Source organism: Varroa destructor, unplaced genomic scaffold (genome assembly GCF_002443255.2).
Source record: "Varroa destructor unplaced genomic scaffold, Vdes_3.0 BEIS01000001.1, whole genome shotgun sequence".
Taxonomy (NCBI): domain Eukaryota; kingdom Metazoa; phylum Arthropoda; class Arachnida; order Mesostigmata; family Varroidae; genus Varroa; species Varroa destructor.
In genome coordinates, this window is record NW_019211454.1 from 37360500 (window position 1) to 37376287 (window position 15788).

General features: G+C 41.9%; 1 protein-coding gene and 1 long non-coding RNA gene across 4 annotated transcripts in view; one reads left to right on the forward strand and one right to left on the reverse strand.

The window, feature by feature from the left end:
• The window catches only part of LOC147758602 (uncharacterized), a 41842-nt gene that overhangs the window by 12003 nt on the left and 14051 nt on the right, over window positions 1-15788 (reverse strand). The window contains exon 2 of one of the 3 annotated variants that reach the window (XR_015319150.1): window positions 3441-4178. The exons of the other annotated variants lie outside the window; for them this stretch is intronic. This is a non-coding gene — a long non-coding RNA (uncharacterized LOC147758602). Of the gene's footprint in view, window positions 1-3440; window positions 4179-15788 lie in introns of those variants that run through there. 3 annotated transcript variants of the gene reach the window in all.
• LOC111244063 (uncharacterized) overlaps window positions 1-15788 on the forward strand; it is a 58459-nt gene that overhangs the window by 3362 nt on the left and 39309 nt on the right. The gene's annotated exons all lie outside the window — the stretch shown is intronic.

Here is a 15788-nt window from a genome sequence, read left to right on the forward strand (position 1 = left end):
CTGCAGAGCGAACGATGACGAGTCAGAAGAACGTCACTCAGACAATAGCTTCGACCAGTTTCGTCTTCACTCTTTGCTCGTTCGTTCTCTATAGCCCGATTGTTGACTGAACGAAAGACTCGATATTACGACAGTCATATTCTTCAGTGTTACCGCTGCGAGGGCACCGCCCACATTGGCATTCTTGTGCAACAGCGCCTTGTATCTGTTCATTTATCGTGATACATATATATGTGTATATATATATAAAGCGAGGAGAAGCTAAGCCGAGCAGCACCGTACTACTACGACTATTTGCTGTTACCACCGTAAAAATTTATGTTATTGAAACATGTCTATGCGGCGTCGAATGAAAGCGACGGAAATCGCACTCGGGTTATCGGATCGGCCGGCCAACTCACTCTCCTCGAAGCGCGGCTGTCACCGCTCTAAAGAGATGATATGAGAAGTCGGGCAAGTGAAACGGAAAGGAAGATTGGCTTTTAAATGCGACGGCCCTAATGTTTCAGCGCAGCTTAGCTTCACACATATCAAATATACGATCTTTACCTAATGGTAGCTTCCTTGTCGTTCATAAGTGAACATACGAGGACGCGCACAAAACACTAACATGAAAACATTGGAAGCGCCCAAACTTACGCTTTTGTTGCCTTTACACGTGGTCGCTTGCCTCTCCTTCGCCCATTTTTTTTCGCTAGCGTACCCCCCAGTGTGGTTGACACGACGTGGTCAGCGCTGGTTGAACACTCGTTTTATTACTAATGAATTTTGCTATATAATATGCAAATAGCCACAATGTTTGATACAAAAAAAAAACGAATAAAAAAAATCATAAATGTAGCAACTAAGCTTACCGCATTATGTCAGTTTATATATACCTTACTCAACGATTAATATAGTAAAGAAATACTGATTTTCAGAACAGATTATGCACGCTTTGTCGTAATGTTTACTCCGCTGTATTACGAGATCTGGGTGGGTGGGGGGATGGATGCGACGAGGCTAAGCGTGGAAAATAGTTTTATAGGACGATCTGCTGCTGTGGTAGTTTCCACTGGCATTACTTGGCCGAACTGAGCGTTCGCGTTTAATTGTAATGTTCTAGAAGATTTAGCGTTAAGTTCGTTCCAGGCGATGACCCAGCACCGTACATTGCCACCGCCGCTAGCGGCGAAGTCGTTACGAAACGGAATGTTTGTTCATCCGTTCACCTTTATTTGGCTTTACATGTTTAATTAGCACATGTATAAACGTATGACAGGCATCATCATCACATTATGACACAATTCAGTTGCTTATTATAGAATCCGTAATACAGTAGAGGTTACCCTACACCTTGACGCATCGTTCATTTTTTTTTTAAAGTAACATATTTTGCTTCTAACGCAAAGGCCGATCGTTAAAAACGAGGGAAAGTAGGTCTTTTAACGCAAGCTTTATAGGCCCATTGTACTACATATGTGTACACACTCAGAACGATTATAAGATGTTCAATGTCTGATGTCAACTCTCTAATGTGAAACGATCGACGGGCGTACGACGCTTTCTTACGTGAAAACGTGTTATGATAAAAAATCGACGAAGCTAGTTTAAAAATTAACATCTTCAATGTGGATGTTCAAGTTAGAACAATTCACTTGAACTTCGACTAATAGTCTAGTTATCGGATGAACACAGCTTTGAGTATCGTTAGAAACATATTTCCCAATTCCCTTATTTCTCGGGAAGCTTATTCTGATACACCTTACCAGAAAAATGGGATCCTTCTTTAGTTTTGGGACCGCACATCTTCGAAACTGCGGCGAATCGGAAACTTAGATAGAAAGTTAAATAATAACTACACAAAAAGAATAATTTCTCTTCAGACGGCACCAAACAGATTATTGACTTCCATTTTCGCATAAAATGTCTGACTTATCGAAGTACCGTTGGCTGGAATACAAGCATTACAACATCCGCTTAGAGGAAGCGTCTGAATTTAAAAAAAAAAGCTATGGTCTGTCCATGATAAGCTCACAGCAATATTTTGTATTATTGTCGCAGAGCTCAAGCCAGACCCTTTTAAAACCATAGGTGTTAAAGGTTGAACATGCCGAAGAGATATCAGTACTTGGTCACCGTAGATGGAGCATCAAATCACACTATTTCAGTTGGTCCACAGTGGCCTGAACAGATTAAAGTGATAGATTCAACAGCTCATGAATGTTTTGCATGTCATCTAACTTAAGTTCACGTTTGGTAAGTAATATATTTTGGTTCTAACGCAAAGGCCTATGTGACCGCAAGATAAGTTCATCCGAACAAACAGTCAGTACTTTAAGCTATCGTTTGGACAGGGTCACATAATAATGTCGGGGTGCTTAATTTGAAAGACACGTGGTTTTCTCAGTCCGAATCAGGGCATAGATGGACACTTCGTTTCGTACTGATCGTGCTGGTCGTACTGATCGACTGCCTAATAATGGTACAACTCGAAACCACTTAGCTTACGGTTAAAAGTGTTGGAAGAGACCGGATACAAATGAACCTTCTAGGACAGCTCGAAAATCTATTAGATCGGGAACTCTTCAAACGAGCAGATATAATCACATAAAGGTCAGATCAAGCAGCGTAGCAGTCTTTGTCTATTTACAGATATATTTACATCTATGCGACGTAGGTTGCCGACTTACCTGGTTATTCAATTTAGCAAAAAAAAAACTGCCCTAGAATTCACTGTGACTCTGTTTCTGCTAGCAGCAAAAGCGTACCGTATAAACGCGACTTGCTCGGTGCGGTATAATGTGATAGCTAGTTAATTTATATTTAGCAGAAGGTCGTTTGTCTATTTTTATTTCGCTCGTCTATAAAATAGTATCTTGCTGTAATCATTGTATCTGTGGTCACTGCGCATAGATACGTTCGTTTAGAGCTGATCCTGCTTTACCTCGTCGTCGTGTGTAAACGGATATTGAAAATGCTGTCATCGCCAGCGCAAGCCCTTCGTCGTTACTTTATCCTAAATGTTACATATATGTAACGGCCGGGTCCGCTTCCGGATCAATCTGGGTTTAGCTTGTCACGGGTAGATTGAAAATGTTTTATGGCTGCTGTGAGCAGATGGGCCAAGATGAATAATCATGTAGTAATACTGTGTAAGACTGAAGAGATCACTGTAACGCGCACACAAACATATCCATAGACGCAGACCGTATACACGACATAGCAATTGCTCCAGCGTAGCATACAAAATAACGGGCATACACAAACAGCAAAGCCGAGTAACAAAAAAACGACAAAAAAAAAATATAAAGGGTGAGAAAATGCGAAAAACATATTTTATGTTGTGCAGTTGATGGAGCACATTTGTATTTAGTTGCTTATCCGAAACGATCAGGGTAATATATATTAAGCTTTAGGGGTTCCTGCTTACAGTTTCATGGGGGGATGGTGGACCTTAATTTACGTCATAGTACATTTAGAAATAAAGAATAAGGAAATGCGGTCTATATTCGAATGAGGGAAATGTGCAGCGGAATGGCGGGCGTCTTCGTCAGAAAGAGTAAACGAACCGAAGGCCAAATGATGTCTATAGAATCACGAGCAGAAGATTAAACCAATGACTATTAGACAGTAACGTACGTCGGCTACAAGACAATACACCTTACCTAACACACAAGTAAACAATGGCAAATAAAAGGAGGCGAACTTCATGATTGACACTTCAAACCGCTCAGTATTTGCAAACGGCATCGTCAGTGATTTTTAAGTTCGTTTTTATTTGTAAAAACAAACATTCTTCGGCTTGCTTAACTTTAGCATTTTGCCTTACCGCCATAGTTGTGTATGCTTGATACGATTCATTGCTATCGTTTGGCACGGTCAGATCTGAACGTCGTAAGGCAGCTGGTGATTTTATTTTGGTTCAAAGATGATTCTGCTAATTTTTCCCATATTGCACGCGTTCAGCGATGTTAGCAAAAGGTACTGTATCCTATAAGAATATCTCTATAAATAGATGTTATTGGACAAATCATGAATTACTTTGAGGCTGTTATTTACAATGAGAAACGTAAGGGTTGATGATGCATTCAACCTTGCATTCATGCATGAGTAGCCAAGATTTGCAGGCTGACACCTTCTATCAGAGTGAAGAGATTCCGATGTCAAGGGCCGTTCGTTCGTTGCCTTAACGATGCCTAGACAGAATACAGATGATTGTATTAGTAATTTATGAGTTTTCCTTTTTCTTCTACTTCTAAATCCTTAACGCACATCGATACATGGTGCTGGATAAGAGATGATCATCAAGCATTTACCCTGCGACACCTTACGTATTATACAATCTCTTACTAGTGGGCCAGCATCGCACAGAACTTTCTGACACCTTACGGACCCCGCGCAAGCGAAGGACAGCCGTACCACCGCCTCCCCTCATTTGGGGACACTTTGTTTTCGTCGTACGTATGCATAGAGGATTTTCTTCTGAATAATCATCCAGAAAAAGCCTGTTTGATTCCCAGAATCATCGCTCCAGAATCATCGGCGTTTTAGTACGCTAAGTCAGGCGCAAATAGTCTATCTTCATTGAATTACAAATTTGTACTGTTAGCATCTATCGCCAGCGGAATATCATACACAACAGTTATAGAGAGCACAGGGATCATTAACGCACAACTGTACATGAACGTGCTGCCACTGCCGTTATCGAAATTCGTTCAGGCCAATTACCCAATTACATCTCAAACGACAGGAGGTCGTAACGCTAACAACGCCCATATAATGCAGTAGAGACTTCTTACTTTCTAACTAGTCTAAGGTCAACAGTCACTGCCCGTCGGCAAACGAAGAGCCGGGTAGGCAGTCGCAATTGAAAAAGGTGCCGTACGGCAAATACGAGTCGTGATATAAGCTCTGACATTGACCTATTTGTCTTAACAGACACTGCCGCTGCAGATACAGCAGCTTAAATTAATAGAAGAACAATTTTGATGAAACTAACCGCTGAATGGCCAATTTGGCAGAAATTCAATTTTATTTGAGATCGATTTGAGGGCCTCGTGTAACGCGCTGAGGAGAAGATTGTCATTCGCTCATTGGACCCTGCTTAGCGCCCCGTTACCTGCGTTATTTGTAGTTTTGCAAAATGATGACTAGCTCACCATCGACACCATGTAAAAACGAATCCTTAATCCCCTTTTTTCCTTTCGAACGAACTGTGTAGTGGTACGTCAGCTTCAAACTGGCGCTTTTTTACAGCCTTGTCCTATTGTCAGGTGACAAACTGAGTAGCGAGCACCTCTCTATCGGTCTGCCTGAACGAATCGTTTCTTTTTGATTTTGTGACCACCGAAAAGCTACATCGATTGACGCGTTGCAACGCCGTAGTCGTTCCAGCTAATGGTCGTAACCATACTGCCATCGAAAAACCTAACTGATTGCACTATATATTTTTGCACCATCACCACTAGCAGCGTTATCTCAGATTAGCACTACTAGATTATGCTTCACTTTGACGCTAGCCGGTACAGCTGATGGCCGACTGGTTGCGGACGCATCAGTATATTTCGTTTGACCATTACCGGCATTTTGGCTCTGGTCAATTGATAATCGACCACAAGATGATAGCATATAGAATATGCTGGTTGCTGGGGGTCGTGGCAATCGCGACAACGACGCTATATGAAACGAAAACAATTTTGGTGTCGCTAGCAAAACAAAGCCCACATGTACGCGCTGCGTACAGCGGTTATTTATGGGGTTTTTTTTTTCGTATTGCGGCATATGTCGCTGTCGTAGCTGTGGATACGAACCAACAAAATGATATTGCTTAGCACGTTGCCTATCTTACTGTAAGAGTGGCAGCACTATCTGCAATGATATGGCAGCATTGCTTACGTCGATTTACGCTTGCGTCAGAGTCGAACACGATGTCCAAGCCACACTCACGGTAGGGACAGAAACTCTGCAGTCGTACCATGACCACCATCGTCATCATCGATACCGTTGTGCTGCTATCGCTTCCTGCTTGTCTTGCGACGTGTAAGACAGTGGTTCGCTCTGTAGCAGGCAACAGATAACAGACAAGGATACACGTACCCACCGACACGGTCATTGGACGAGGAAAATGATCGAGTCTGTTTGTATGGCTAAGGGACTGCAAGCCTGCTCCACCATCTACCTGATGCTGCAGTTGACGATGGTGATGTGGATCAAGACCGTTGCGAAGGCAACGTAGCTTGCAACTACCACGGCTACGGCTCATTTCAGTTGTATCTGGCCTGCACTTTTTGCCTCGACGGCTATCGTCTGCAGTTTTTCTCAATGACCAGTACGAACTACTACTGCCATTGGGGGGTATGCCCGTCGTTTTTTGAAACATAATATTTTTCCCACATCTGCCTTACGATGCGATCACAGTACAGAAACGGCAGGAGCGACGCGGCCGCCTCGACGAGCACTCTTAGGAGTGCTACGCCTGAAAATTACGCGAGATGAATACATTCATTTTGGCGTTTTAGGGCTGGCAGCAAAAATTGTGGTCGTGTAAACATTGCAAAATTCAGGCTCGATCGAGGGGACGTTAGTTCGATAATGGCTGGTTGACTCTACCACGTTTGGACAGTCAGAGGGCACTTGCCGGCGTCTTTTGTAAACAGTTCAGCGTTTCAGAAAAGGTTCGTGTTTTCCTGACGCAACCTGGTATCAAGCCAGTTCCATGGTCCCCAATCGGCAACAATGGTAGCTATAGTGGCGACAGGACCAGCAGTTATTAAAATTTAACTGTTGGCTCCCAGCATCAGCTTCGTTTAATTGTCTTTGTCGTCAAAGGACGCTATCCCCCGCGCGGTTAATTGGGTGCCTCACACATTTTTCCAAGCGTTTGTTATTTCTGTGTTACTGACCATTGCCGTTACCATCACTTCATTTTTTTATCCTACTGCTGAAAAGTTGCTTTGTATTTTTAGCTGTTCGAAATTTAGGTCGGCGGGGGATTTTTCGCAGATATATGCAAGCAGGAAGAAGTCTCAAGTCTGCAATTTCTTTTGGCAACTACGCCGCGACTAGCTGTGCTGTCGCCATCTGCCATTTGACATGATTTGTTTTTTTTTCGTATCTATAGTTCTTTACCACTGTCCTTCAGGTAGCTTAATACCTGCATCGAAATTACGTTGGCCATTGAATGGACATTTTGCCACTTTAGTAAAATTGTCGCACGTTTCTGTGGTCATAATACAAGTTCTTCAGTTTTCATGGTTGTTCTGGTAAACAACAATACCTATCAAGCAGATAGATAGAGCGTTTAAAGGACACACTTAGTGAACCTTGTCGAAGGCCATTTGCGAAGCGCAGGGTTCTTCGATTCCCGATATAGTGTATGCCTGACAAAACAAATAAGCCGATCAGTTTATTCCCGTTTACCATCGAGCATCAGTAGTAGCCGACTGCTCACCCGCTTACCAATATATATGTATATAAAAAGAACGTAGTGGCAGACCCGCGAAGCACAGTGGGCCCTATGAGTCTAGCAACATCCATTCATGCTAAATATGCTATCTTTGCTTATTCTAATGATTGGCTCCACATCGAGGCCAGCCACTCCGCGTCGCGCCGTCTGGACCCGGTGTGAGGTGGGCTGCGACGGCAGTCTTATTCGATTTGGGTCGCCAGATCGCGCCACGGTCGTCTGCACGGCTCACGGTTGTTACTAGCAGGTACCCGTGACTAGTCTATCTGTCGAGGTGCTAGCATCAGTGACTTTGTAGTGGTGGCGGGAAGAGATTTGTGGTCATTCAACTATGGAAAACCTCTCATGCTTTCGGCATTAGTTTTAATCCGCGTATAGTTGCGTCTTATCCCTTTTTTTTGGGGTATTTCTCGTCAGCAGTTGAAAACTAACCAAAAGTTCCAACTGCCGACCCCGAATCTATTAAATTTGCTGAATGCGACGCGCCAACAAATGAGGGAGTCGATAACTGCAGCAGTAACAACAAACTGCGATACCAAAAGCTACACATAGAGGCGACAACGTAATGTTCCATTTGTCTGCTATGCCCTGTTACGATGTGAAATCGTTCACTAACGAGCAAAATCGGGTAGCAGTCGTACAATGGCTATAGCATAATACGCAACGGCATGGCATTGCTAGGAGAAAAAGAGTGGGAGAATATCTGCCACGCTGTCGGCTCGATATATATATATGTATGCATAAACAGCATAAATAATTCGACCTACTGCTATTGCTGGTTTTTGTCTGGAGGCAGATCTATGTGGTTAGCCACTGAAAATGGCTGTGTACGATCGTCTTATTAGAACTGTCTGAGAATGCATGTGATTACACAGAGAAGTCAGCATTGATTTTTCTTTATTTGCCAAGGGAGACGGCTCTGTCTTATCAAAAACGGAAGTTTGCCGATGCTGTCGTCCCTGTTCCTTAGGTCTTCGTCATGCGAAGATCTTAGTTCACTCGAGGACGGAAGCTGTTGAATGATTCGCAGTCGTAATGATAATGTTTTCATCATTGCTTCATTTTGCCAGTGCTGCTTTAGAGAAGATCTCTTCTAAGTGTCTGCTTTATTCTACGCACACGATACTGCATCAAATAGAGAAATGGTATTACCGTGTATCGGGCCGGTTATTGAACCGGCATGATTTATTCTGGGAATTGCAAAATTTTCACAATGCGACGCACAATGTCACGCGGACAATTTCGAATGACGTATACAATTGCTACGGGGATTCAGTGTTTTCATCATTCTAAAACAGCGGCTGTAGTCATTTTGTTCGCGAATTGTCAAAGGGACCCGTGTTCTGGCTACGACATTCATTCACCAATCAAAACATTTTCCAGAGGAATATACTACGAATTTCCCTATTTGCTAAAAGATCGAGGGATGTAATGGCACGATCATGCTTCTCGATCCTTCCAACGCTTGCCGTTATATTGCTACTTTCCTTCAGTTCTTCAATCAATAAAGATGGTTTTCGAATCTAGCTATCGTTGGGCTATCATAATTGATTAGTAGCATGCATACCTGCAAGCAGAATGGATGGGCGCAATATAGACCAAGAAACTTGTAACTTAAAGAAAAAAAAAAAAGGTAATCAGCAAACTGTGCGTGCGGTGCGTAGATTTTATTTTGAGGTATGTCCACTAAAATTGATACAACCATTATTATGCTTTTGCAGACCTTGTACGCAGCTTATTGGCAGATCTGATTTAATTGTGGGTGTCTGATCAACAGTGACTCAAGTGGGTAATTGTTCTTGCCCTTGAAAAGAATTCGATTGCTGCAGCGGCGTTCATTTCGAAAAAGCCCGCCTTGTTAGCAGAGCCTGGCCAAATGTGTATTTACGCACATATCTGTGCACATCGACAGCCGCTCGGGTATCTAGAAATCATGAAACCTTTTTTCCTACCTTAAATCAAAAGTGTACGACACAAAAGAGGGCTCAAAGCTATTCAACTTAAATGTATCATTACTATATACTGTACTTTCTTATAATTTAGCTGTGCACTAACAGCTGGCCAGGCTTAGAAAAAAAAAAACTTATATTTCGGTGTACAAAAAAAACGATATATTAGGAAGAGTGGATTTGTAACAAAAACAAATTTCGTAGACAGTGGCAATATATATATATATATATATATATTGGAGACACCTGATTGCTCACCAAACCGCTTACGTATTTTATACACATCTATATAAAGTATACGTATCTGTATATATTCAGCGTTATGTAACAACGAGCGATTAGGAAGACGGCTTCATGATCCATACACGCACATGGATGCATGCGATGGCAAAACCATCGAACCCTGCTAGACTAATTGCAAACAACAGAGGCGAGAAGCTTACCGCCAGTATACGATCATTAGCACTATGTATTTGAAATACGTCAAAGCAGACACCCTAACGCAATAGTTTTTAATAATGTTAGCAATAGGTAATAGCACACAACAGAAAATAGTGTAAAATCTACTTAACATATATGTTCACTAGCAGCTGCTATTATCTGGTCGAACGTTTGCATGGTTGACAACACGATATCCACCAAATTTCTTAAACTAATGGATAAATGATACCCTCACAACCGGCCGGAGACGGAAGTACATTTATTATAACAATGAATATTTGCAGGTCTGGTTCGGGATCAAGTGAATTAGTGCCATAATGTTAATGATGCAACGATGGAATTCAATGAAATAACTTAATTAGAGAACGTTGCGGGCCTCCGAATTTGCTCTGGAGAACAAATATTAGGGGTTATTTGTCACTGGCCATTCAAAGAAATAGACAGTGCTCTACTGGGCTGTTTTTCAATATGTGATTTTTTACTTTTATAGTTACCCACGTATTGTAAATACGTCGGAAGCTGAGTATATGTCGCCGTAATCTCGGCACGGCTGCTCGAAACATTAAATAAACCGGCCATATAAAGCGTACGCCATTTTCCATCAGTGCAAGCGTGCGCACAGCTTTCGTAGCTCCGAATATGATTCCCAATAAGAAAATTAATTTGGGATTCAGAACCGTATTACTCTAATTTCTAAAAAGTTCTGTCTGTATTTAAACCTTACCTTTTCGTCTCCGAAGTCGAGATTATGTTAGACGTTTGGGTATATATATTAGTAATACTTATGTGTTTCATTTATATTTTTAAATTATTAGGATTAATAGTAGTCAGTAAAAGAAATAATCGCTAGCTGGCTTGTGGTGCCGAAAGTGTGATTTTTAAAAAATAACTAAAAAGTATAATAATATGCCTAAACTTCATTCTTAAATAGATCCGCTTCACTTTTATGCTAGTGATGTCCCATTATATCATTATTTTTTCTTCCGTAATAGCGATCGTCTCAAATCAATAACGTATTCGGGTGCACGGCCGGAGAAAGAAAAAAAACAATGAAGTTAATAATACTTCGGATAATCAACGCGCCCTATTTGATCGTGGAGGAAAAAGACAGATCTGCTTCTTTGGAGCGTGCAGACCAAATATAAAAACGTCCCCCAATAACTTTGACTACTAAAAAAAAGCTAAATTGCAATCATAATAATAATAACTAAATAAACTATTGGAAAACGCATTGCCTACAAAACAGTTCCGCATAAACTGATACTTTCGAAAAAACGCTCAATCATCATACAGCCGAACGAATTTAGTCATCCAAACATGCACGTGGCCTGGAAGTCGCTAGGACAACTGAATTAATGAGTTGCGCTTGCGTGCACCACCTACAGCAGCTGCTAAGACAGCAGTATGTTTGGGTGTGTCCACAGGACGGGGACACGAGCGATGTATGCATTATCGTCTCCGACTCGTTGTCGTTCCTTCAGAGACTGCTTATATTTTTCGGCAAGGTTTGGCCTTGTATATATATATATATAGGCCACAAAAGTTTAATAAAATTACCTGTACCAATAATAATAATTTTTTTTCGTGTAGTAACTTCGTGCTCCACCTAAACAAGTGCACGCGTTCTACCACTTCGGTGGATCAGTGCGCTTTCATTCCTATTCCAGGCTGCGTGTTTCGCTAATGCCAGCAGAACTGTTATTCGCGTGCATAATATAAAGCTTAGCTGATATTACTGCAGTGGCCACACAGCAACAAAGCCTGCTTTTTACAAAAGCTACTGCAACGGTTTAATTTTTCACCCGCCATCGGGTATGCCCTGTCCCTGATCCCAGAGGCGGGAATGTTTAAAACGGCGAGCCGCAGCTTCATCTCGTATAGTCTATATTGTATCATATGATGGCTTGTCATTAGGGGCTTTTACAGGCGACAGCAGACAAGGGCAGGATATTGGCTCATGTAAACGATTAAGACAGCAACAAGCTCGTAACCGCTGCAGAAACAAACACAGCCATCCTATTCGCAGACCGTTCACATACCCCGAGTCCGTTCAGTCCTCTTTTCGCTGCAGTACTCATTTGGACCCATCCTTCTTCCTCGTGATGTCCTGTACATTTACGTAGTTTTCTCTTGTACATCACGCTTAACATTTACTTACGCTAATCATTCTACCGTTATTAGCACTAATTATGTAGCATTTATTATATGCACCTTTTTGATTCTCATGATATAAAACATACATAAATTGATATATATAATTGCAAGCGATCCGTATTATATTAACTGCTGCTGCTGCTGCGCGTCTCATGCTTTAAGGCTCATAAAAATTAATATTTAACTTGGGCTGTCAGCACGGACACTCTGACAACACGCTAATACGATATAGCGGACGTCGGTGCACTTTGCCACATCCTATATTATTTTTTCGCCCTTAGGGTGCCGATGTTCAACCCTCGAATCCATGGTCAACGATCAAACCGCTTGATTCGTTAAATTCGAAGGAAATTCACCATTAAAATTAAAAAAAAAAAAATCCTCTGCTATTTTTTTATAAATAGTTCAATTACAATTTACTCTTCTTTTCTCTGCCTTTGCTCGCTTGCTTTCCGTCTCGGTTTCTTATTCACTATGGCAAATCTTATTGTACAGTTCGAACTAATACTGCCGTAAGTCTGTTTCGTGATTAAACTTTGTTTTAAGAAACTTTCTGCCTTCGTTGTCTTGCTCATACAGTATCACTCTGCTTTGTTAATCTAATTCCGTATGATGTTTTACCCTAGACCCTCTCCGTCCAGAAAGTGCAGACGTGAAGTGCCCTTTATCAGGGTGCTCTGTGAAGCCTTGCGTAGCTAAACTGGAGCACAAGCCGAACAATTTCCCCGCGTATTAAGCCTATTGATCATTCAAGCTATATGTGTGCTAAAGGCAGAGATATACAAACTCTTACCTATGAAAATTCGTTGCGGGTCCGCAAAACCTTCTTTTTACAGGTTATGAGTCTCTGCATATCTTATCATTTCTATTGCTAGCTTACCTTCGACAAACGTGTACGCGGTATGATAGTACTGTTCTCAGATATCTTGTCTGTTACCCTCTTTCTTTGAATTTCCAAGGTTTCTCTTAGCTGTTCAACTGTCCGTGGTAGCCCAGGGCTTGCGGACTTCTTTGCATCAAACGTATTGTCTGGTTTCGTCAGCGTCGGCCTATTACACAATAGAAAGCGCCCGCTGTAACCGTGAAGCGGTGATGTAGTTAGAGCGTATGGTTTATTAGATTTTATTATTGTCAGATATTATCAGATGTACACAATTACTGTGTTATCGTTATCGTTATCGGGTATGTACAAAAGTGCGATATTAGACGCAGTCTTCGATGAAGTAACGTTGACACCAGCGCGTTCGGGCGCTTAGTTCTTGTAGAGTACCAAAACGTTCGAATATAGCGGTCCAATCCAAAGTAGCTAGAAATATAGAATCGAAATTATAGATGGTAGCTTTTTTACATCTCGAAGGGGACAGTTCTGTTTTCTGTCTGTCTACGATTGCCAGGGCACAATACATTCGCTATTTTTGGGCCTAGAAAATTCGTTTACTTCCGATTTTCATTACTGTTTCTTGGTACACTACGCTCTAATCGATCATATTTTATGGAACGTGATCGTCGGGCTGACTGTGATCAATCAAGGTTAACTATGACTCGACTGCTTATCGTTACTTATCAATCCACCAAAAAGTATGTATGATATTTTCATCTGCGTTGAGTGCATATTATATATGAAGTGTGGCCAACTTTTGGACAATGGCTTCTCCGGCCTAAAGGCTTAATTTTGATGATTGTTCGGTTGCTGAAGCTGGTGTCTTTTACGCAAAGTTAGATATCAACAGACGGGACGTTGGCATGGCTTGCTGCGGCCGACTGCAATTAACTACGTATTTACAGATTATAGTTGAAGTATGAAAATTATCCTATTATAGCAACGCTAAACAAAAATCAAATGTAAATAGGCTTCAGGTTGTTTCTTTGGTGCGTCGTTAATGTTTCTGTACTTCGAACATAGCCGTCGTCGTCGTCGTCGTCGTGGCTAGTAGTCTGCAGAAGTCGCGCCGCGGTTTTTGTAAATAGTTCGTGATTTTCCATTACCGCTATAGGCAAACACATGTACACATGTACACGGAAAATCATACATACGCATGACTCTGTGTGTTTGTGTATATTGTTGTTTATCCATAAACTTACTCTCGTATTTCTATTAGACACCATAGCTATCGGCTGTATTGATTTCCATTAAATCCACAAACGTCAACATCGATGAGCATCAGTCCGAGATGCCGCGTGCGTAATCATGGCGCGTAACCAAGGCAATGATCATTTACGCAATAAACATTGTTGACAGAAATAAAATGAAGCGTCTAGCAATAAATAGCTTGTACATTTATACAGAACATAGGACACTTCAATAACATGGAATAGCGTTGGTGTTATTGTTATTATTTAGGTGGATTCACCGCTCGGCGTTTCAGGGCAAAGTAAACACAAGCGACTGTCGGGTGGGCGTTGCATCAGGAAATTAAGACGAAACTCGCTCTTAACAGTAACTGTTTGACGATTTGAAGGGGGCGTATAACATAGATCATTGAATGGTTTGTATAGGCTCACCAGTGAGCTGGGTTCTACATGCAGGTATAATTTACACGCATTGAAAGTGCTTTCGATATGAATGAGCAGTACAAACGTGCAGATCCTGTCATGCATTTGATGGTGTATCATGGGTCAATCATAGCTTACAACGTAAACCTGTGAGCCAAGTCGAATAGGCAAGACAAAACAACATAAACGTTTTTACATAAATGACTGCTGAGTATAATGAAGATGGTAACAACGACGACAATGCAAGCGTCAACAGCGTTTGAAGATGACGATCATGATGACGGTTATCCAGTTGATGTACCGCCTGCCTATTTAATGTTCGCTGCTATCGATAAGTAATGAAATTGACATTATTGTGGCATACGAACACATTGAAACTAGCTTATATATACAAAACATAACAGTAAACGCTACATGTAACAACAATAGAAAAAATCACGGTAATAACGAACTTCGCTCGCTGTGCACCGACCGATTTGACTATGACATTATGCTTAGAGATACTATACTCTACGAACAATCATTCCTAATAGCTAACTGCGATGACCAGTCTTTTATTAGTAGTATTACTAAGCGTGGACGCTTATTGGTACCGACATTTTGAACCGCGAAATTCTAGCCGCTCGAGCTTAGTCTAAACACCACCTGCTAAGGCTGGATAAATAACGTACGCCCAATATATCGTTGGGTGTCAAGCGAGGTCGCAAACGCATTGCGTTCGGCGCTTGCCGCCCAGACTGCCGGCCTTTAACGTTCGCTCAGATGTATTGTTATGCAGTTGTCTTTTACCATATCGACCGAGAGACCGGCTGTGCCGCTCGCCACAGCCGACCGTCGTTAACCTTGTATTTTATATAGAGGTCTTGTACACGCGTAATCGGCGACATCGTGGCTCGAGGAAGTCTGTCTGACCGAGCTAAATAGCGGCTATGAATGGTCGTGATGTATCTATGTACTACCGGTGCATTATGAAAGTTACGTCGCCAGCCTGGAATCATCACAGTCACAGTCGGCAGCTGCCGTGACAGTGGCAAGATCATAATCAACAAACGAACGACTGACTGGGCGATTTATCAATACCTATTCGTTCGACCTCCTGTAAATCTCACCCCCTCACACGGACCGTACCAGGAACAAAAAATGCCTGACGCCGAAGTTGGGACGACGGTCCTGTTACGGGCATTGCTGTTGGGTCTGGTATAGATTCGCCAGTTCGGGTTGCTTGGCCCAGTGGTTCGTCCAGTCGGCGAAGTATGATACATTTAATTAATTGCTGTTGCTGCCCTTGCTTGCGAAGCTTTCTA